The following is a 23,374-nucleotide window of genomic DNA, read 5'->3' as shown; positions in this document are numbered from 1 at the left end:
TAGAAACTCCACTATCTCCCTGTATCCCTCCTTCAGAAACTCCATGAGGATCTCTAGGTTGAAGTAATAATTTGAACACCTGTCAGCTTAATACAGTTACTTTCTAAACTTTGGGGTTTAAAACAGCCACATTCCACTTCCCTTGAAATATAGATGAGATTTGAATAGGTGCAGAGAAGAGAGGGACTTTTTGTTTGTTTTTTGTCTTTTTTTTTTTTTTTTGTCTTTTTGTCTTTTCTAGGGATGCTTCTGCGGCTAGGGGTCTAATTGGAGCTGTAGCTGCTGGCCTATGCCAGAGCCAGAGCAACATGGGATCCAAGGCGCATCTGTGACCTACACCACACTCACAGCAATGCCACTGAGCAAGGCCAGGGATCAAACCTGCAACTTTATGGTTCCTAGTCGGATTTGTTAACCACTCCGCCATGACAGGAACTCCTTTTTTCTTTTTTTTTTTTTTAAAGATTTTTATTTTTTCATTATAGCTGGTTTACAGTGTTCTTTCAATTTCTACTGTACAGCAAAGTGACCCAGTCACACATAAACATTCATTCTTTTTCTCTCATTATCCTCCATCATGTTCCATCACAGCAGGATGTCATTGATTATCCATTCCAAATGCAATAGTTTGCATCTATTAACTCCAGATTCTCAGTCCATCCCATTCCCTTCCCTTCCCCTTTGGCAACCACAAGTTTCTTCTCCAATTCTATGAGTTTCTTTTCTGTGGAAAGTTTCATTTATGCTGTATACTAGATTCTAGATATCAGAGATATCATATGGTATTTGTATTTCTTTTTCTGACTTACTTCACTTAGTATGAGAGTCTCCCATTCCATCCATGTTGCTGCAAATGGCATTCTTTTGTGCTTTTTTATGGCTGAGTAGTATTCCATTACATAGATATACCACATCTTCTTAATCCATTCTTTTGTGTGATGGACATTTAGGTTGTTTCTATGTCTTGGCTATTGTGAATAGTGCTGAAATAAACATAGGGGTGCATGTATCTTTTTCAATAAAAGTTTTGTCTGGATATATGCCCAGGAGTGGGATTTCTGGGTTATATGATATTTCTATATTTAGTTTTCTGAGGTACCTCCGTACTGTTTTCCACAGTAATTATACCAATTTACATTCCCACCAACAGTATAGGAGGATACCCTTTTCTCCACACCCTCTCAGGCATTTGTTATTTGTTGACTTGTTAGTAATGGCCATTCTGACCAGTGTGAGTGATGGCTATTCTGACCAAACTACCTCATTGTAGTTTTGATTTGCATTTCTCTAATAATTAGTGATATTGCACATTTTTTCATGTGTCTCTTGGCCATCCATATGTCTCCTTTGGAGAAATGTCTATACAGGTCTTCTGCCCATTTTTCAATTGTGTTTTTTTTTTTTTTTGCTGTTGAGTTATATAAGTTGTTTGTATATTCAGAGGTTAAGCCCTTGTCAGTTGCATCATTTGAAACTATTTTTCCCATTCTGTAAGTTGTCTTTTTTTTTTTTATGTTTTCCTCTGCTGTGCAAAAGCTTGTCATTTTGATTGGTCCCATTGGTTTATTTTTGCTTTTTTTTCTGTTGCCTTGGGAGTCTAACTTAAGAAAACATTTGTATGGTTGATATCAGAGAATGTTTTGCCTATGTTCTCTTCTAGGAGTTTCATGGTGTCTTGTCTTACGTTTAAGTCTTTAAGCCATTTTTAGTTTATTTTTGTGCATGGTGTGAGGGTATATTTTAGTTTTATTGATTTACATGTGGCTGCCCAGTTTTCCCAGCACCACTTGCTGAAGAGACTGTATTTTTCCCATTTTATATTCTTAGCTCTTTTGTCAAAAATTGATCGTAGATGTCTGGATTTATTTCTGGGTTCTCTATTCTGTTCCATTTTTCTGTATATTGATTTTTGTACCAGTACCACACTGTCTTGATTACTGTGGCTTTGTAGTATTGTCTGAAGTCTGGGACTCACTGCTTATCCATTCCAAAGGCAATAGTTTGCATGGGTTTTCTGTATAGTATCATGTCATCTGCAGAGAATGACAATTTTACCTCTTTTCTTCCAGTTTGGATCCATTTTATTTCTTTTGTTTGTCTGATTGCTGTGGCTGGGACTCCCAATACTATGTTGAATAAAAGTGGTGAGAGTGGGCATCTTTGTCCTGTTCAAGATTTTAGCAGGCAGACTTTCACATTTTATCCATTGAGTATTATATTTGATGTGGTTTTTGTCATAAATGGCTTGTATTATCTTAAGGTATATTCCCTCTATACACATTTTGGTAAGAGTTTTTTTTTTTATCATGAATAGATGTTGGATTTTATCAAATGCTTTTTCTGTATCTATTGAGATGATCATGTGGTTTTTGACTTTTCTTTTGTCATTGTGGTGTATGACATTGATTTGCATATGTTGAACCATCCTAGTGAATTTGGGATGAATCCCACTTGGTTGTGGTGTATGATATTTTTAATATGTTGTTGGATTCAGTTTGCTAATTTTTTTGAGCATTTTTCCATCCATATTCATCAAAGATATTGGCCTATAATTTTCTTTTTTGGTAGTATTTTTGTTTTTGGTGTTAGGGTGATGTGGCTTCATAGAATGTCTTTGGGAGTGCTCCTTCTTTTTGGAAAAGTTTAAGGAGGATGTGTATAAGTTCTTCTTTGTATGTTTGGTAGAGTTTGCCTGTGGAGCCATCTTGTCCTGGACTATTGTTTTGTAGAGAGTGTTTTTTTTATTACATATTCAATTTCATTTCTAGTGATCAGTCTATTCAATTGATCTATTTCTTCTTGATTCAGTTATGGTGGGCTGTAAGTCTCTAGAAAGTTGTCCATTTCTTCTAGATTGTCAAATTTGCTGGCATATAACTGTTCACAGTATTATCTTTTTTTTTGTATATCTGCAATATCTGTTGAGATTTCCTTTTTTTTTCTTATTTTGTTTATTTGAATTCTTTCTCTCCTCTTCTCAGTGAGCCTGGCTAGAGGTTTGTCAATTTTGTTTACCCTTTCAAAGTAACGGCTCTTGGTTTTAAAGTTTTTTTCCTATTGTTTTTCAAAAATTAATTAATTAATTAATTGTCCTTTTAGGGCCACACCCACCACATATGGAGGTTCCCAGGCTAGGGTTCAAAAAGGAGATGTAGCTCCTACACCATAGCCACAGCAAAATGCTATTCGAGCCTCGTCTGCAACCTACAGCACAGCTCACAGCAATGCTGGTCCTTAACCTACTGAGTGAGGCCAGGGGTTGAACCCATGTCCTTATGGATACTAGTTAGGTAGGTCAGTTCCTGAGCCACAATGACAACTCCTGAATCTCTATTTTACTGATTTCCTCTCTCATCTTTATAATCTCCTTCCTCCTGCTGGCCTTAGTTTTTTGTTGTTGTTCTTTTTCTAATTGTTTTAGGTGGTAGATTAAGTTGTCAGATTGAAATTTTTCTTCTTTTATGAAGAAAGTGTGTATTGCTATGAACTTACCTCTAAGCACTGCTGTGGCATTCCATAGGTTTTGAATGGTGTTGTTTTCATTATCATTTGTTGTGAGGTGTTTTAAAATTTACCTTTTGATGTCCTCATTGACCCATTGGTTTTTTGAGTAGCATGTTGTTTAGTTTCCATGTAGTCAGCTTTTTCTCATTTCTTTTCCTATGGGTGATTTCTAGTTTCATGTCATTGCGGTCAGAGAAGATTATTTCTATACTCTTATTGGTTGAGGTTAGTTTTGTGCCCCAGTATGTTGTCAGTTCTTGAGAATGTTCCATGTGCACTTGGAAGGAATGTATATTCTGATTTTGTTGGATGTAATGTCCTGAAAATATCAATTAAGTATAACTTTTCTATTTTGTCATTTAGGATCTCTGTTGCCTTATTGATTTTTTTTTTTTTGTCTAGAGGATCTGTCCATTGATGTGAGTGGGGTGTTAAAGTCTCCTACTAATATTGTATTTCCATCAATTTCTCCTTTTATCTGTTAGTATTTGTTGTATGTATTTGAGTGCTCCTATATTCAGGGAATATATATTGAGGAGTGTAATATCTTTTTATTGAATGGATCCTTTTATCATTAAATAGTGTCCTTCTTTGTCTTTCTTTATGGACTTCATTTTAAAGTCTTCATATCTATTTTGTCTGATATGAGTATTGCAACTCCTGCTTTACTGTCTTTTCCATTAGCGTGAAATATCTTTTTCCATTCCTACACTTTGAACTTGTATTTGTCCTTTGCCCTAAGGTGGCAAAGTCTCTTATAGACAGCATATTGTAGGCTCTTGTTTTTTATCCATTATGCCACTGTGGGTCTTTTGATTGGAGCATTCAGTCCATTGTCATTTAAGGTTTATTATTGATAAATATGTATTTATTGTAATTTTAATCTTGTTTTCCAGTGGATTCTATGTTTCTTTTTGTTCCTTTCTTTTTTTGGTTGGATGATATCTTTTTACGCTTGTGTCTTCTTTTTAGTTTTTGTGGATGTAATGTTTGGTTTTGATTTGCAGTTGCCCTGTTTTTCAAGTATATTAACCACTTCTGTATCTGCTTGCTTTATAGACTGATAGCTGTAGAGGCTCAAACACATTCTAAAAAAAAGTTTCTGTATTTTCTTACTTTCCTTTCCCACATTTTATGATTTTGAAGTCCTTTTTTAACATCCTCATGTTTGTCCTTTTGCTCTTCCTTGTGTTTATTTTCTCTTTTACATTAGTTAATTTTTTTCCCCTTTTAGATCTGTGCACTGGCTTATTTAAGTGATTGCTTTCCAATTGTGATTTCCTCCATCCTATTTATGTATTCTTACTTCCTTTTTATTTAGAGGAGCCCTTTAAGTATTTCTTTTAGGATGGGTTTAGTGTTTCTCTACTCTTTTAGTTTCTGCTTGCTGGAGAAATTCTCTATTTCTTCTCCTATCTTAAATGATATTCTTGCTTGGTAGAGTATTCTAGGCTGCAAATTTTTTCCTTTTAAAACATTGACTATATCTTGCCACTCTCTTGTGGCCTGTAGTGTTTCTGTAGAGAAATCAGCTAATAGCCTTATGGATTTTCCCTTATACTTAATGCTTTGTGTTTCTCTTGCTGCCTTTAGAGTCCTTTCTTTAATTTTTGCCACTTTTATTATAACATGTATTGTTATGGACCTTTTTGGGTTTAACTTGTTTGGGGCCTTCAGTGCTTCCTGTATCTTGACATATGTTTCCTTTAGATTTTGAAAGTTTTCAGCCATAATTTCTTCAAATATATTTTCAGCCCCCTTTCCTTTTTCTTCTCCTCCTGGAATCCCTATTATGAGTAGATTGGCCCTCTTTATATTATCTCATAGATCTCTTATATTGCTTTCATGTTTTTTCACTTGGTTTTCTATCTGCTGTCCCAATTGGGTGTTTCTGTCTTTCAAGTCACTAATTCATTCCTCTGCATTATCTGCTCTTCAGTGCCTTTAACTCAGTTTGCATCTCTGCAAATGAATTTTCTAATTTTTCTTGGTTCCTCCTTATATTTTTTAGTTCCTTTTTAATGTGATCTGCATTACTGTTCCTATCCACTCTTAATTCCTTCAGTGTTTTCACTGTCTCCTTTTTCACTCAGTGTCAGACTGCAGTGGTCTGTTTCATTGTTCGCTGCTTCAGGTGAATTGTCCTTTTCTTTTAACTGGAAATGGTTCCTGAGCATCTTCATTTTGCTTCTATTTTTCTTATTCTGTGAATTTAGGGAGAACAACTAATGTAGTCTTGGAGGGCTATTTATATGCACAAGTGCCCTGAGTATTTTGTGAGAGCTTACTTTTTATATTTAGGGTGCTGTGTGTGCTTCCAGAGAGATGGAGACAATGGGCAGGGCTAATAGCTAATGCCTAGTTATTGGGCCCTTGAAAGTGGTAAGGACCCATGGGAAGGTAGTGCAGGATGCTCCTGATTGCAGGGCCCTTGGAAGTGACATTAATCAGACAGGTGTAGGTGGTACCTGGAACATTTGGCAGTAGTAGCAGCAGGGTAGGTGCATTTCTAGGGGAATGAAAGCAACAATGGGTGGTTGAAACCTCCTCTGTGCCAACCTCTGAGGTTACTGGGGCCACAGGGAGTGCCTGTTCACCGGCCATTAATGGTGGCGGGCCACACCCACCTCTGGTGTCTGAGATGATTGTTACGGTTTTCCCCCACTGTTGCCTGTAGACCACACAAGTGGTGCCGTGTCATTCTTAGCCTCTGCCCCACTGCTCTTAGCCTATACAAGAAGTGTCCAGCCACCTGTACCCTGCACAAGTGTTGCCCTGTTGCCTGTAGCCCATGCAAGTGGTGCCTCACCACCATAGCCTGTGCCAGAGGAACCCCATCCTCTGAGAGCTCATGCATGTGCAGGGAAAGATGTTTCTGTGGTGGTCAGCTCCTTCTCCCCTCACCCTCCCCCAAAATGGCACCATGCAGGCCCAGAGCTCCTCCTGGGTTTCTTTGGCTGTGGTGCTCTGCTCCCCATCCTGTGGTGCACTTCTCCCTAGCTCCTCAGGCTGTCTCCACACAGTCAATCCTAGTCCCCTTCCCAGAGCTGACCTCAGGTGCCTGAGTCTCAGTGCCCAGCCCTGCCTGAGCATCTTAGGTCGTGGTGTCCAGGCAAGTGGTACTACAGATGGTCTCTGTGGCTGTCACTCTGCTTTTCCTTCCTCAGTCCATCTGTTGCACTTTTCTCCATGACTTTGAGGTCTCTCCATCTGAGCCAATCTCCCTTCCAGTTAGGTGGCTTCCCAGGGTGTGGGTTCTTTTCCTCTTTAGCAGCTCCCTCTCAAGAGTGCTAGTCCCATCCTGACTCCTTTTCCCTCTCTCTCTTTTTTTCCTTTTGTCCTACCCAGTTATATGAAGGGTTTCTTGCCCTTTTTGGAGGTTTAAGGTCTTCTGCCAGTGCGCAATAGATGTTCTGTGCAAATTGTTCTATGGATTTTTTTGATGTGTTTGTGGGAGAAGATGGGCACCATGTCTCACTCCTCCACCATCTTTATCCTTCTCCTAGACTTTTTTCTAATTATTTGTATTCTGTATATAGAAAAGATAGAATACAAATAATACTGAATTGATAACTGTATCTTGACCTTGTACTCAATGACCTTTCTAAATTCACATATTATTTCTAACAGTTTGTAGATTCTTTGGGATTTTCCTTCTATAAAACCATGCCACAATTTTATTTCTTTCCAAATCATATGGCTTTTCTTAACTTTTTCTCCTTGACTTATTGAACTGGCTGGAATTCCAGGACAGTGTTGAACAGAACTTGTGACAGAGGGTGTCCTTGCTGATACCTAATCTTAAGGGTGATGAGGACTTTCAATATCACCATTATAAAGGCAATTGAATATTATGCAGCCTTAAAAAAACAGAAGAAAATTCTACCAATTACAACATGGTTGAAACTGGAGGACATTGTGCTAAGTCAAATAAGCAAGAGAAAGACAAATACTGCATGGTATCACTTACATGTAGAGTAGAAAACAAGTTGAACTCAGAGAGAGTAGCATGTTGGTTGACAGAGGCATGGGGGCTGGAGTAAATATTGTGAGGCTGGTAAAAGAGTACAAACTTTCGTTTAAATGGATAAGGTCTGAGGTATAATTATAATGTGGTTTTTATAGTTGATAAGGCTGTATTATATAATTGAAATTTGTTAAGAGATTAGAATTTAGTCTTTTTTGGTATTCTCACCAAAAAGAAAAGTAAATATGTGAGGTGATGAATGTTAATTAACTTGATGATGAGAATCCTTTCACAGTATATATGTATATCAAGTCATTACCTTGAACACTTTAAAAGTAAATGAATATAAATAAATAATAATTTACTATTAAACATTTTGGGGTGAAGGTGGTAAATATTCTAAAGAGATTGAGGAAATATTTCTACTATTCCTACTTGCTAAGATTTTATTTTTTATTTTTTATTTTATTTTTTTGCTTTTTAGGGCTGCACATGCGGCATAGGGAGGTTCCCAGGCTAGGGGTCAAATCTGAGCTACAGCTGCTGGCCTACACCACAGCCACAGCAACACAGGTTCTGAGCCACGTCTGTGATCTACACTACAGTTCGGGGAAGTGCTGGATCCTTAACCCACTGAGCAAGGCCAGGGGTCAAACCCACAACCTCATGGTTCCTAGTAGGATTCATTTCCACTGCACCACGGTGGGAACTCCGCTAAGGTTTTTTTTTTTTTTTTTTTTTTTTTTTTTAAGCCATAAATGAGTGTTGAATTTTATCCAGTGTTTTTTCTTTATCCATCAGGATGATAATTCCTGGAAGATATATTATTTGGTCATGAAGTGTTATGCTTATCATGCATTTTATGTGTTTCTGGAATTGATTTGTTAATATTTGCCCAGGATTTTTATATCTATGTTCTTGTGAGAGACCGAGTCACGATTCTCCTTTCTTATATTGTCCTTGTTAGATTTTGTTATTAAGGTTATGCTAGTCTTATAAATATCAGTTGAGAAGTATTTTCTACTTTTTGAGAGAATTTGTTTGATTAGTATTTCTTCCTTAAATGTTTAGAAGAATTCATTAATGAAGCTATCTGCATCTGTCTTTTTTGTGTAGAAATTAATAATGTAAATTTCTTAATAGATACAGAACTAATAAGATTTTCTGTATCTTCTTGTGTTAATTTTTGTAGGTGGTTTTTCAAAGATTTTGTTTAACCTAAAATATTGCCAGATTTATGGCTTCTTATCTTCTTAGTATCTTAATATTTGTGGAGATTTGTTTGTGCTCTTTTTTCTTAATCAGAGGTTTATCAATTTTATTACTTTTTCTGAAGTACCAACTTTTTGCTTTGTTAATTTTCTCTATTGCACATTTTTTCTCTTTCATTTATTTCTGACCTATCTTTATTCTGGCACATGTAAAGACAACAAATATGTGTGTGGAAATACAGTGTTATGGGAAAAGAAATGCTAGCTATGAAATGATGGGAGACGAAGCCTATAGTGTGTTACAGTGAGAGAATCATAGGGATAAGGATGATAGTCCAGGGAAATCATTATATAAGGGATGAATGAAGGGAGAAGGGACCAAAAAGGAAATAGACTATGAGAATCAGAAGATTGCTTTCTCATCAAAGCAAATGAAATCAGAGCATTCTAAGAAATAGGGGGCAGCAAACAGTGTCAGGGATCAGAGAACACCTACTAGTTAAAACTCTGAAAATATCATCAGTCAGAGAAGTAGTGGTCAAGATGGCAGAGTAAGACCTTGGACTCACCTCCTCTCACAGACACACCAAAATTATAACTATTTACAGAGCCACTGTTAATGAGAATGACCTGAAGACTATGAGATTAGATTTTCCAAAACTAAAGATATAAAGAAGGAACCACAAGATGAGTAGGAACGGCAGAGACACTGTATATTGAAAAACCACACCTTCAGACGGAGGACCCACAAATGGGATGATCACAATTGCAGAGGTCCTCCATAAGAAGTGATGGTGTTTTTTTTTTTGTTTGTTTGTTTTGTCTTTTTTGTCATTTCTTGGGCCACTCCTGTGGCCTATGAAGGTTCCCAGGCTAGGGGTTGAATCAGAGCTGTAGCTGCCGGCCTACACCAGAGCCACAGCAATGCGGGATCCGAGCTGCGTCTGTGACCTACACCACAACTCACCACAACACCAGATCCTTAATCCACTGAGCAAGGCCAGGGATCGAACCCACAACCTCATGGTTCCTAGTCAGATTCGTTAATCACTGAGCCACGACGGAAACTCCAAGAAGTGATGGTTCTGATACCCAGCCAGGGGCTCCTGCATCAAGAAGATAAGCCTCTAGAAAAATTGTCTTCATAGGCCAGCAGGGCTAGAACAGGAATGCTATAGGAAAGAGAAGCTCTGTTTTTAAAGGATGGATGCAATATTTCATAAGCTCCAAGAGCCACCACAGAGGTAGTAATTTATTTATTTATTTTCATGACATGATGTTTATTATTATGAAAAGCTCAAGTCTGGAATAACATAGTAGTGACTGTTGCACAAGTGTAAATTTACTAAAACCACTGAGTTGTAAAATTTAAAAAAAAGTAAAAGAAAGAAATCTTGAGTTGTGTAAGTCTGACCCATACTGGATTTGTGCCAAATACTCGACTACTCCATTCCCTCAAACCATGGCCCATGTCACATTTTTTCAGATTTCCCTAAGAGCAGCTGTTTGCAAAATATTGCACTTAATTTAAATCAAGATTATCTGATGTTTTCTGGAAGAAAATGTATACTATTATGCATCTTGATGCCTTCAGATAACAGGAGAGCTGGTGGGAAGAGAGGGTGGACAATGGTTTCCATGAAAATCTTCTAGGTCTTCCTTTTTTATATCTACACAGAGAGATTTAATGGAAAACATTATCTAGGCTCAAGAGAGTGAAGGACACCCCCCAAATAGGCCACTTTTAGCCACTCATACCTGTATCTCTCCTCCTGCAGGGTCTGTGAGATGAAGCCATACTCCCTCTTGAACTGTATCTTCAGCACCTCAATGTCCTCAGCCAGCTGTACCTGGGTGTCCTCGATCTCCCTCAGCTCCTCCAGGATGGTGGTAAGCTTGCCTGGACTGCCCTGTGCACCCACTCTCCTGGCCGTGAACGACTGTATGCCTTGCTGTCACCCGAGCCTGACATGTTGCTCAAGCACTCATCATTGCTGCCATACTTGTTCACGATGGTGGCACTGCCTCCATATGCCCTGGCACTGGCATTTGGCTGGAATTTCTCCAAGTTTTCGAGGTGAGCGATGTTGGCTCTGCCAAACTTATTCCAGACCAAGTTGGCAAACTCTTTGGACTTGTCAAAGACGAATATGGGTAGGATGAGGGACACCCCTGGCATGCCCGACGTAGTGGCCTCCAGGCTGTGGGGGGTGGTGTGAGCCTTGGCCTGGTCATCCTTCAGATAGGGCTGGGTGTCCTTCTGGTTGTGTCTGGAAAGATCCTCTGAGCTCTGGGGGCTCCGTTCTGCTTGAGTTCCCTGAACTTTCTGTGATACTGTTCCAACTTCTGTAGCTAGGCAATGGAGTGCACCAACTTCTGATTTTTCTCAAACACCCGTTTGATGTAGCCTACTGCTGCCTGTCTGGGCTGTTGACTAGTTTCAGGTACTCTGCAACATCCCCTTCACAGGACATTTGCTCTATTTTTATCTGCTTGGTGACCTTTAGAATTTTCTGCCTCAGGCTGTCTGCACTGAGTTTGACCTTGTGAAAGTCCAAGATACATCTGGGACAATTAAGTTGAGGTTGGTGTCTGACCTCTCCTTGGCATATGTTCAGGGGTAGGCTTAGGGTGTTCATGTTATATTGTTCTACCTGGCTATTGAAGTGGTGGGTGCCAGCCCAGGTCAGAGTAGGTCCGATCCACAGTGAGGGCTGTGTAGCTACCTGGCATCTTGGCACTTGCACTGCTAACTTTCCCAGGGCCCTGGACCACCACACTGTGAGCTGCTGGTGGTGCTTGGGCTCTCCCTGGGGAGCAAAGCTGGCTGCCACAGCTGCTGGCTGCCACAGCTGCTGTGACACCCATGTGGTCACCCTGCACCATCACCCAGAGGCAATAATTTAAAAGGAACATGGATCAGACCTACTTGCTTATTATAGAAAGTCTCCAAGAAAGGCAGGAGGCAACTGGGATTCCCTCTGAGCACATGGACACTGACAGCAACTACTTTGGAGAGCTCATTCTGCCATGAGGACACTGATGCTGGCAAGCACCATGTTGGCATCTTCTCTCTAGCCTATCAGTGCCAGGATCTGGCCCCTTTCACCAGCCAATTGACACCAGTCATTGGAGCCCCACCCCCACCCCCAAGCTGAGTAGCCAGTCATGTAAATATTTTGCCCTGCTCACCAGTGAGCTGGGATCAGTCCTGGATGCTCAGGCCCCATTGCCTGCTACCCTAGGACTCCACAGGCCTGCTTCCAGCCCTGGGACTCTGAAGCTACTGGATCACCCACTAGCAGGCTGGCACCAGCCCTAGCCTTTTTTACCTGAAGCTGGTTGCCCTGAGACACAACCTCGCCAAGCACTGGCCAGTAGCCTCCAACAAAGCAGGTTCTGACAGCCAGAGACTAGCCCCACCTACTAGCATGCCCACAATAGTTAGCTACACTGCAACAGAAAGGCCCACTCATCCCTAAAAGGTGATACCTCTAGGTATATGGTTCAGGTGATCATAGGGGAGTGTGCTGTTTGTCCCAATAGGATAATTTCCTGCCTAAGGCCACTTCTCCAAGATCAGGAAATGTAATCAACCTACTAAACACATACAAATAAACACAGAGAATTAGGCAAAATGTGGTAACAAAGGAATGTGTTCCAAATGAAGGAACAAGACAAAACACCAGAAGATGGATTTAGTGAAGTAGAGGTGAACAATCTACCTGACAAAGAATTCAAAGTAATGATCATAAAGATGCTCAGTGAAATCAGGAGAAGAATGGATGAACACAGGTGAGAAGTTTAACAAAGGGTTAAAAATATAAAGAAGTACCAAACAGGCCTGAAGCATACAATAACTGAAATTAGAATTATAATAGAAAGAATCAACAGTAGATTATGTGATGTAGATGAACAGTTCAGCCAACTGAAAGACTAGTGGAAATTACCCAAGTTGAAGAGAAAAAAGAAAAAAGAATTAAAAAAATGAGAACAGTTTAAGAGACCTCTGGAAAAACATCAAGCATATTAACATTCACATTATAGGGGTCCCAGAGGAGAAGAAAGAAAGAAAGAAAGGGACAGAAAGCTTATTTGAAGAAATAATAACTGAAAACTTCTCTAAAATAAGAAAGGAAAAAAATATATCTGGGTCTAAGAAACACAGAGAGTCCTGAACAAGTTCAACTCAAAGAGATCCACAGCAAGACACAATGTAATTTAAATGAAAGAAAAATGGAGAATAGTAAAAGCAACAAGGGAAAAGCATTCATTACCTACCAGGGGACTCCCATGAGACTATCACTGACTTCTTAGTGGAAACTTTGCAGGCCAGAAGGGAGTGGCACAATGTATTTAAAGTGTTAAAAGGAAAAAACTTACAACCAAGAATACCCAGCAATGCTTTTTTTTTCAGATTTGATTAAGAAATAAAGAGCTTCACAAAAAGCAAAAGCTAAGAGTTCAGAGCCATGAAGCTAGTTTTATAAGACGTGGCAAAGAAACTTCTCTAAGTAGAAAATAAAAGGCCACAACTAGAAATATGGAACTTAAAAAAGGGAAAATCTCATTGGTAAAAACAAACATATAAGAAATGGTAGGAGGGAATTCAAGTTGTGGCCCAGTGGAAATGAATCTGACTAGTAACCATGAGGGTGTAGATTCGATCCCTAGCCTCACTCTGTGGGTTAAGGATCCAGCATTGACATGAGCTGTGGTGTAGGTCAGAGACACAACTCAGATCCTGCATTGAGTAAAATAGAATAAAATAATATACGTCCACAATAAGTAGATAAGGGATTTACAAAACAAAAATATGTAAAATATGATGTCAGAAACATTAAAAGGGGGACTAAACATGAAGGGCTTTTAGAATACATTTGAACTTGAGTGATCATCAACTTAATTATGTATGTGTATAAGTTGTTATACATAAACTTAATGGTAAGCAAACCGAAAAATCTATAATAGACATATACACACAAAAAAAGAAAGAGAGAAAGAGATCCAAATGTAGCACCAATGATAGTCATTAAATCACAAGGAAAGAGAGCAAAAGAAGAAGAATGGAACAAAAAGAACTGCAAAAGCTGAGAAAACAATAAAATGACAATGAGGACACATCTATCAACAACTACTTTAAATGTAAATAACAATAAAAAACGTAAAGTGGATGAATATATTAAAAAAGAAGACCCATTATATGCTGCCTACAAGATATTCACTTCAGGTCTAAAGACATGTATAGGCTTTAAGTGAGGCAATGGAAAAAATATTCCATGCAAACGGAAATGCAAAGAAAGCTGGGTTAGTAATAGCAGACAGAATAGACTTTAAAACAATGACTGTAGCAAGAGACAAAGAAAGATATTGTGTAATGATAAAGGGATCAATACAAGAGGAAGACATAACAATTTTAATATATATGCATCTCAAATAGAAGCACCTAAATACATAAAGCATATAGTAACAGACATAAAGGGGAAAATTGACAATAACAGATAGAGGTAGGGGAATTTAACACTGCAGTTACATCAATGGCTATTTCATCCAGATGAAACCAATAAGGAAACACTGTCCTCACACTATGTGTTAGACAAGATGGCTTAATAAATATATATAGATCACTCAATCCAAAAGCAACAGAATATACATTTCTTTCAAGTTCTTATGGAACAAACTCCATGATAGCTCACATTGTTGTTGACAAGTCTCAGTAAATTTAAGAAAATTGAAATTATATCAAGCATCTTTCAACTACAATGCTATAAGACTAGAAATCAATTTTTATTTTTAAAAATAAAACAAAATTAATGGCTGTTTCTGTGGCACCTGGAAGTTCCTGTGCCAGGGATTGATTCTGAGTCATGGCTGCAACCTATGCTGCAGTTGTGGCAGCACTGGATTCTTTAACCCACTGTGCCAGGCAGGGGATCAAACCTGCATCTCCACAATGACCTGAGTGGCTAAAATCAGATTCTTAACTCTCTGGGTCACAGTAGGCACTCAAAATTATTTAAATTTTTATTTGTTTTTTAAAATTAATTAAGAGTTTGACTTGAAATGTTATGTTAGTTTCAGGTGTGTAGCAAAGTGATTCAGTTTTATTTGTGTATTCTTTTTCAGGTTCTTTTCCATTACAGGTTATTACAAAATATTGAGTATAGTTCACTGTGCTGCACAGTAGGTCCTTATTGGTTATCAATTTTACATATGATAGTGTGTATATGTTAATATCCAACTCCTAATTTATCCCTCCACCCCCTTTTTCCATTTTGGTAACCATAAGTTTGCTTTTTATATTTATGGTTCTATTTTTGTTTTGTATATAAGTTCGTTTGTATCAACATTAAAAAAATTGCAGGAGATTCCAGATAAGATGGTGAAGTATAAGGACTTGAGATCACATTCTCTCACAAAACCACAAAAATCAACTAACTGCTAAACAAGCATTGACCAAATAGGCTGGGAGCTACCATAAAATATATCCTACAACCAAAGACAAAAAAGAAGGGGTTCTTTCATGCTATAAGGAATTCATACCTGCTGGGCGAGTGACCTACAGACTGGAAAATGACCATACAACAGAGGTTCTTCCACAGGAGTGAGAGTTCTGAACCCCACATCAGTTTTACCCAGCCTGGGGCTCTGGCACTGGGAAAAGGAGCCTCAAGAGCATTTGGCATTGAAATCCAGTGGAACTTGAGTGCAGGAGCTCCACAGGACTGGGAAACAAAGACTACACTCTTGCAGGGTGCACAGAAGGTTCCATGTGCGCTGGGTCCAAGGGCAAGCAGGGATCCCATAAGAATATGGTCCTGTGCTACCTGTGGATCTAGGAGTGTTTCCTTGGAAAACAAGAGTTGGCTGTGGCTCACTGTGGGGACAGGACATTGGAGGCAGAGGTCCCAGGGAATAATCACTAGAATGAACTCCCCTGGAGGCCACCATTTTGGAAAAATCTGTCCCCACCCACCAGTGCTGAGAAGCCCTAGGCCAAACAGGATGGGAACATAGCTCCACCCATTAGCAGATAAGCTTCCTAAAGTCCTCCCTGGCACACAGCCACCTCTAATCACAACCACTGACATGGTCCTACCCACCAGAGCAACAAAACTCAGCTCCACCCACCAGTGGGCAGACACCTGTGCCTCTCATCACAAAGCCTACCACAAGCCTCTGAGTCAACATCATTCACAAAGGAGAAGATACCAGAAGCAAAAGAGGTTACTACCTTGAGGCCTGCAGAAAGGAGACTACAAATGCAGAGAGCTAGACAAAGGGAAAAGGTAAAGGAATACACTCTAGATGAAGGAAAAGACAAAACAGCCTAAAAAGAGCTATGTGAAGGGGTGATAAGCAACCTACATGTAAAAAACTTTAGAGTAATGATAGTAAAGATGATCCAAGATATTGGAAAAATACTAGAGGCAAAGATTAAGAAAGTACAAGAAAAGTTTAACAAGAAATAGGAGATTTAAAGAACAGAGATGAACAACACAATAACTGAAATGAAATAGTCAGAGTTCCCATTGTGGTGCAGCAGAAACAAATCCAAATAGTATCCATGAGGATGTGTGTTTGATCTCTGGGTTGGGGATCTGGCATTGCCCTGAGCTGTGGTGTTGGTTACAGATGCAGCTCAGATCCCTTGTTGCTGTGGCTATGGCTGTGGCATAGGCTGGCAGCTTTAGCTCCGATTTGACTGGGAACTTCCATATGCCATGGATGTGGCCCTAAAAAACAAACAAACACACAAACACACGAACACAAGAAAAGAAAAAAAATTCACTAGAAGGAATCAATAGCAGAATACATGAGGCACAAGAACAAATAAGTGAGATGGAAGAAAGACTTGGAAATCACTGATGCAAATAGAACAAGGAAAAAAGAATAGAAATGAGTACAGTTGAAGAGAACTCTGGAACAACTTTAAACATATCAACATTAGAATTTAGGGGTTCCAGAAAGAGAAGAGATTGAGAAAGGACCATAGAAAATATTTCAAGAGATAATAGCCAAAAGCTCTCTAACATGCGAAAGAAATCGCTCACTTCAATTCAGAAGCACAAATCCAGTGTGGAATAAACCGAAGGAGAAATACCCAAAGACATATTTATCAAACTGAACAAATTAAAGAAGAAGAATATTGAAAGCAGCTAGGGAAAAGCAAACAAATAACATACAAGGGTATCATCATAATATTACCAGCTACTTTTTCAGAAGAAACTCTGCAGGCCAGAAGGGAGTGACATGATATACCTGAAGAGATGAAAGTGGAAAAACCTACAACCATGAATACCCTACCCAGCAAGGCTCTATTCATATGTGACAGAGAAGTCAAATGCTTTACGGATAAGCAAAAGCTAAGAAATTCAGCACCACCAAATCAGCTTTACAACAAATGCTAAAGGAACTTCAAGGTGGAAAAGAAAAAGTCACAACTAGAAACAAGAACTTTACAAATGAGAAGTCTCTCTGGTAAAAGTGAGCATAGTAGACGTAGGAAATCATCCACACAAAAATATGGAATCAAAACCAGAAACTGTGAGAAGAGGAGAGTACAAATGTGGGATATTGGAAACATATTTGAAATTAGGAGACCAGTAACTTTAAACAATTTTGTATATATATAGACTCCTATATCAAAACCTCATGGTAACCACAAACCAAAAATGTACAATAGATACAGAAGTAAAAATAAGAAAAAGCAATGCAAACACAACATGAAAGATAGTCATCAAATCACAAGAGATAAGAACAAGAAATGAAGGGAAGAAAAAAGGCCAACAAAACAAAAAGCAATTAATAAAATGGCAATAAGAAGATACTTAATAATTTCCTTACTGGAGTTTCATACTAAGTGAAGTATTGTTAGCAACAAAAAGAAACATCATACGACATCACTTATATGTAGAACCTTAAAAAAGGACAGAAATGAACTTATTTGCAGAACAGAAACAGCCTCACAGACTTTGGACATAAACTTATGGTTACCAAAGTTGAGGAGAAGGGATGGATTAGGGGTTTGGGATTGGCATGTGCACACTGTTGTATATAGAATGTTTGGCCAACAAGGACCTGTTGTATAGCACAGAGGACTCTATCTAATATTCTGTGATATTCTATATGGGAAAAGAATTTGAAAAAGAATAGATGTGTGTATATGTATATCTGAATCATTTTGTTGTACAACAAAAATTATCACAACCTTGTAAAATCAACTATACTTCAATAAAACTAAAAAAATGAACTGAGAATCAGTCTTGTGGGAATGAACTGTGAGATCTGTCACTAAATCCTCTGTAGACAGTGTCAGAATTGGGTTAAACTGCCTGATGTGGAAAAACACACATCTGATATGGCAGAAGTGAAGTGTTGTGAGTAAAATAGAAGGAGAAAAAGAATTGTTTTCTTTTAGAATTTAAATAGGGATCACATAATATGTGTATATCAATTTGCTGGGGAGTATTGTCACCTTAACAGTTTTAAATCCAATAATTTTCTTTGGGGCTCATCAGTACTTAACATTCACAGCTGAGTAAGTTGTGTTGCCCAAATGACTTTTGGGGGGAACTTTTGAGTTATTCGATGTCTGTTACCATAAAGCCACATTCCAATCTACTCTTCTCATTTTGGTTCAAGATGTTTGCCAGGTGTTAACCAAAGTTTATCCCTGACCATTAGAATTTTGAGTAATTTTTCCTCTTTTTTTTCTTGGTAATCAATTCAGTGTTTTACACTGAACATATATTTATAATTTGAAAAAAAAAATAAAACTTTTTATTTGGAAAACATGTGGCCCACTTAGAGCCCAAAGTCTTGAATCTAGGTCAGAATCTCAAGAAGCCGATATCATAACTTCCTCATCATTTCCCTGGGGACCCTCACCAAGGAGCTGGTGCTTGGCATGAGGCTGGAGTGGTAAACAGGTCCCATTCAAGAAGAACAATGGTTGTCAGGGAAGGTGTCATCCTCAGAGGATGCATATTCTTACCACATCTCAACCCCCTAAATATTATGCTTTCTTCTTGACTTCAGGGAAAGTGCTGTACCTTCAAGAAGTATTAACTGAATTCTTGTGCATGTAGAAAAAATTTCAGATGGAACTACAGCTCCAGTCAAGGTAAGGATTTTCATGTATTGTGATCAAAACTCTCTCTCTCTCTAATATATATGTTATATATATAACTATATATAAATATAGTTTTATATATTTACATATAGTTTTATGGTTATGTATAGTTATAAATATATATAAACTTAAATAAATATATGTAATATTTGTTTACATATATATATAAATTTCCTTATTGCCTCCTCAAAAACCCTGGGGAAATAGAAGGCTTATTTCAAAAATAAAGATTATCTCTTAGATCTCTCACTTGATACTGTTTGTAATCTGCCTTAGATTAATAAGTACCTGTGTTAGGGTTCTTCAGATAAACAAAACCAATAGGATATATCTCTTTATACATCTCTATATAGATATGTATATATAGATATATAGAGAGACATAGATATGGATGTATATAGCTATATAGAAATAGATTTTATTGTGAGGGATTGGCTCACATAATTAGCAAGGCTAAATCCCATGATTTCCTGTTGACAAGCAAGAGGGTCAGGAAAGCAGCTGGTGTAGCTCTAGACCATGTGAAAACCTGAGAACCAGGGAAATCTGAGTCCAAAGGCCTGAGAAAAAGGAGTGCCAGTGTCTGAGAGCAGAAGGAAATGGATGTCCCAGCTTAACCAGTGAGTGAATCAACATAAACATTGTGAGAACTCCATATGGAAAAGGAGAGAAAAGGAGTGGATGGGCAATGGGATCCTACTGTATAGCACAGGGAAATGCATGTGATTCACTTTGTTGTACAACAGAACTTGATGAAACATTGTAAATAAACTATACTTTAATAATAATAAAAAATCAAAATTATATCTGAAGAATAATGACTCAATTCTTCCCAAATTTGAACACTATAAACATCCAAGAAGCTCAACAAACTCCATGTAAGAGGAACTCAGACCCACAACTGAGACACATTATAATCAAACTTTCAGAAACAAAGAAGGAAAGCAGCAAGAGAAGAGTGAATCACTGCGTAAAGTGATCCTCAATAGGATTAGCAATAGATTTCTCATCGGAAGCTTTGGAGACAGCAAGATAGTGTGCTGATATATTCAGAGTAAAAGAAAAAAACTCATCCAAGAGTCTCTTATTCAACAAAACAGTCATTCAACAATGAGAGGGAAATTAAGACACTAAATGATATAGCTGAAGGAGTATGTGACCACTAGACCTTTCCTGCAAGTGATGCTCAAGGGAGTCCTGCAAAGTGAAATGAAAGGACTCTAGACAGTAACTTGAAGCCATTGAAAAAGTAAGGGTATCAATAAAGGTAAATATATAGGTGGTTATAAAAGCTAATATTATTGTAACAATTATTTATAACCACTTTTTTTCTTACATGACTTGAGACATATATTTAAAGAAAATATTATTAGTGTAAAAAGATAGTATTGCTTTTAACATTATTTTGTAACTCCAAATATTATTTTCTACATAATTTAAGAAACTATGCAATTAAAATAATCATTTTTTTATGTTTGGGGCACACAGTGTATAAAGGTGTAATTTTTTGACAGCAGCTGAAAGGGATGGTAATGGAGCTATAAAAGAGTAGAATTTTGTATGTTATTAAAATTCAGTCTGTATCAATTCAAATTAAATGTTATAATTTTAGGAATGTTAAATGTAATTCCCATAGTAACCACAAAGAAAATAGCTATAGGATAGATACAAAAGGAAATAAAAAAGATAATTAAAAGTTTTCATTATTAAGAAATCAACTAGGAGTTCCTGTTGTGGAGCAGTGGTTAACGAATCTGACTAGGAACCATGAGGTTGCGGGTTCGGTCCCTGCCCTTGCTCAGTGGGTTAACGATCCGGCGTTGCCGTGAGCTGTGGTGTAGGTTGTAGACGTGGCTCGGATCCTGCGTTGCTGTGGCTCTGGCGTAGGCCGGTGGCTACAGCTCCGATTCGACCCCTAGCCTGGGAACCTCCATATACCACGGGAGCGGCCCAAGAAATAGCAACAACAACAACAAAGACAAAAAAAAAAAAAAAAAAAAAAAGAAATCAACTAAACACAAAAGTGGACAGTAATACAGGAAATGAGAGACAAAACGCTATAAACTTGAATATATAATGAAAAAGAAATATGTCTCTCCTTATGAGTTATTACTTTAAATGTAAATAGACTGAAATCTCCAATCAAAAGACAGATGTAACTATATACTGTCTACAAGACATATAGTCAAAGATACAAACAAGCTGCAAGTAAAAGGATAGAAAAAGATATTCCATGCAAATGGTAAACAAAGGAGAATAGGGGTAGCTATACTAATAATAGACAAAATAGAGTAAATCAAAAAAGCTTATAAGAAACAAATAAGGACATTATATATTACTGTGTTCAATACAGCAGGATGATTCAACAGTTATAAACATTTATGCACATAATAAAGATCATCAAAGCATATGAAGCCAAACCTGACAGAATTTAAGGGTGGAATAGAGAGTTCTTCAATAGTTGAAGACTTCTGTATCCCATTCAAAATAATGGGTAGGCATTACCCAACCAGGCAGAAAATACGTAAGGAACCAAAGGATTTAAGCCACACAAGAAACCAACTAGGTACAACAGACACTTGCAGAGCACCTTACCCAACAACAGTAGAATACACACTCTTCTCAAGTGTACATGGGATATTTTGCAATACAGACCACATGTCAGGTTACAAGTTAAATATCAGTACAATTAAAAAGATAGATTTCAGGGAGTTCCCATCATGGCTCAGTAGTTAATGAATCCAACTAGGAACCATGAGGTTGTGGGTTCGATCCCTGGACTCACTCAGTGGGTTAAAGATCTGGTGTTGCCATGAGCTGTGGTGTAGGTCGCAGACATGGCTCAGATCCTGCATTACTGTGGCTGTGACATAGGCCAGTGGCTACAGCTCCAATTCGACCCCTAGCCTGGGAACATCCATATGCCACGGGTGTAGCCCTAAAAAAAAAGCAAAAAAAAAAAAAAAAAAAAAAGATTTCATACTAACTATCTTCTTTGACCAAATTGTGATAAAGTTAGAAATCAGTAACAAAAGGAAAACAAAATTGTGGAAATTAAACAACATATTTTCAAACAATCAATGGATCAAAGAAGAAATCAAAAGGGATATTAGAAAATGCTTAACAAAAATGGAGTTCCACTTTGGCACAGCGGGTTAAGAATCTGGCATTTTCTCTGTGGTGGTGTGGGCTCAATCCCCAGCCTGGCAGAGTGAGTTAAGGATTGGGCATTGCTGAAGCCATGGTAGATTGTAACTGTGACTCCTATTGATCCCTGGCTCAGGAACTTCCCTACAGGTGCAGTACAAAAGAAATAAAACAAAATGCATACTGAAAATTAAAATACAGCATACCAATACCAACACTTATGGGACACAGTGAAAGGGGTGTTGAGGAAACAATTTATAGCTATAAATGCTTATACTAAAAAAAAAAAGCAAAATAAAAAACCCTCAACTTAGCAACCTAAAGAACTAGAAAAAGCAGAACAGGTAAACCTAAAAATATCAGAATGAAGGAAATAGTAAACACTAGAGCAAAGATAAAAGAAATAAAAACTAGAAAAAAAGAGAAAATCAATAAAACCGAAAGTTGATTCTTCGATAAAATTGACAAAACTTTAGCCGGGTTGACAAAGAAAAAGAGAAGACTCAAATTACTAAAATTGAAAATGAAAGTGGGACATTAACAACCCTTAATGTATATGAACCTAAAAACAGAGTGTCAAAGAAAATGAGGCAAAAACTGAAAACTGCAAGGATAAATAATCTATTGTTACAATTGGAGACTTCAACACTCCTGTATCAGAAATGGACAGATTAAGCAGGGAGAAAATCAATAAGGATACTGAACTCACCAATACAATCAACTGGACATAATTGACATCTATATACTATTTCATCTAACAACAGCAGAATATGCATTCTTCTCAAGTTCACATGGAATATTCACCAATGTTGAATACATTCTGGGCCATAAGACACATCTTAACAAATTTAAAAGAATAGAAATCACATGTTGCTCTCAGATCAAAATTGAATTAAACCAGAAATCAATAACATTAAAAAAAAAAACCTGAAAGATCCCCATATACATGGAGATTAAACCAAAGAGCACTTCTTAATAATACATGGGTCAAAAAATAAATCACAAGATAAAATTTCAAACATTTTGAACTAAATGAAAATGAAAAAAACGGAACTTATAAAAATTTGTGGGATACAGTGAAATAGTACTTAGAGGGAAATTTATAATATTTATTGTGTATGTTAGAGAAAAGGAAAGATCTAAAATCAATAATCTAACTTTCCTTAGGAAATCAGAAAAAGAAGAAAAAAATGAAATCCAGAATAAGATCAGAAATACCTAATACTTTGAGCAGAAATCAATGAAATTGAAATTGAAATGAGTAGAAAAGGAGTTCCCATCATGGCTCAGTGGTTAACAAACCCGATTAGCATCCATGAGGACACAGGTTCAATCCCTGGTCTTGGTCAGTCGGTTAAAGACCCAGCATTGCTATGGCTGTGAGGTAGTCTGGCAGCTACAGCTCTGATT

General features: G+C 37.7%; 1 protein-coding gene and 1 pseudogene across 5 annotated transcripts in view; one reads left to right on the top strand and one right to left on the bottom strand.

The window, feature by feature from the left end:
- Window positions 1-23,374, top strand: part of LOC100513809 (alpha-1,3-mannosyl-glycoprotein 4-beta-N-acetylglucosaminyltransferase C-like) — an 80,182-nt gene that overhangs the window by 30,707 nt on the left and 26,101 nt on the right. For 4 of the 5 annotated variants that reach the window (XM_084977587.1, XM_084977588.1, XM_084977585.1 and 1 more), the window contains 2 exons: window positions 10,461-10,759; window positions 18,724-18,808. The gene's annotated coding sequence lies outside the window, so the exon portion shown is untranslated. Of the gene's footprint in view, window positions 1-10,460; window positions 10,760-18,723; window positions 18,809-23,374 lie in introns of those variants that run through there. The other variant, XM_084977586.1, reaches the window with a different exon arrangement.
- LOC100513999 (transmembrane and coiled-coil domain protein 3 pseudogene) lies at window positions 10,380-11,415 on the bottom strand (annotated as a pseudogene).

Source organism: Sus scrofa, chromosome 9 (genome assembly GCF_054392235.1).
Source record: "Sus scrofa isolate SSC_HxYL_T2T_F1_AM1 chromosome 9, Sscrofa_HxYL_maternal_Yorkshire_Landrace_v2.0, whole genome shotgun sequence".
Lineage (NCBI taxonomy): Eukaryota > Metazoa > Chordata > Mammalia > Artiodactyla > Suidae > Sus > Sus scrofa.
Note: the sequence above shows the minus strand (reverse complement) of the source record. Positions and strands in the feature narration are given on the sequence as shown.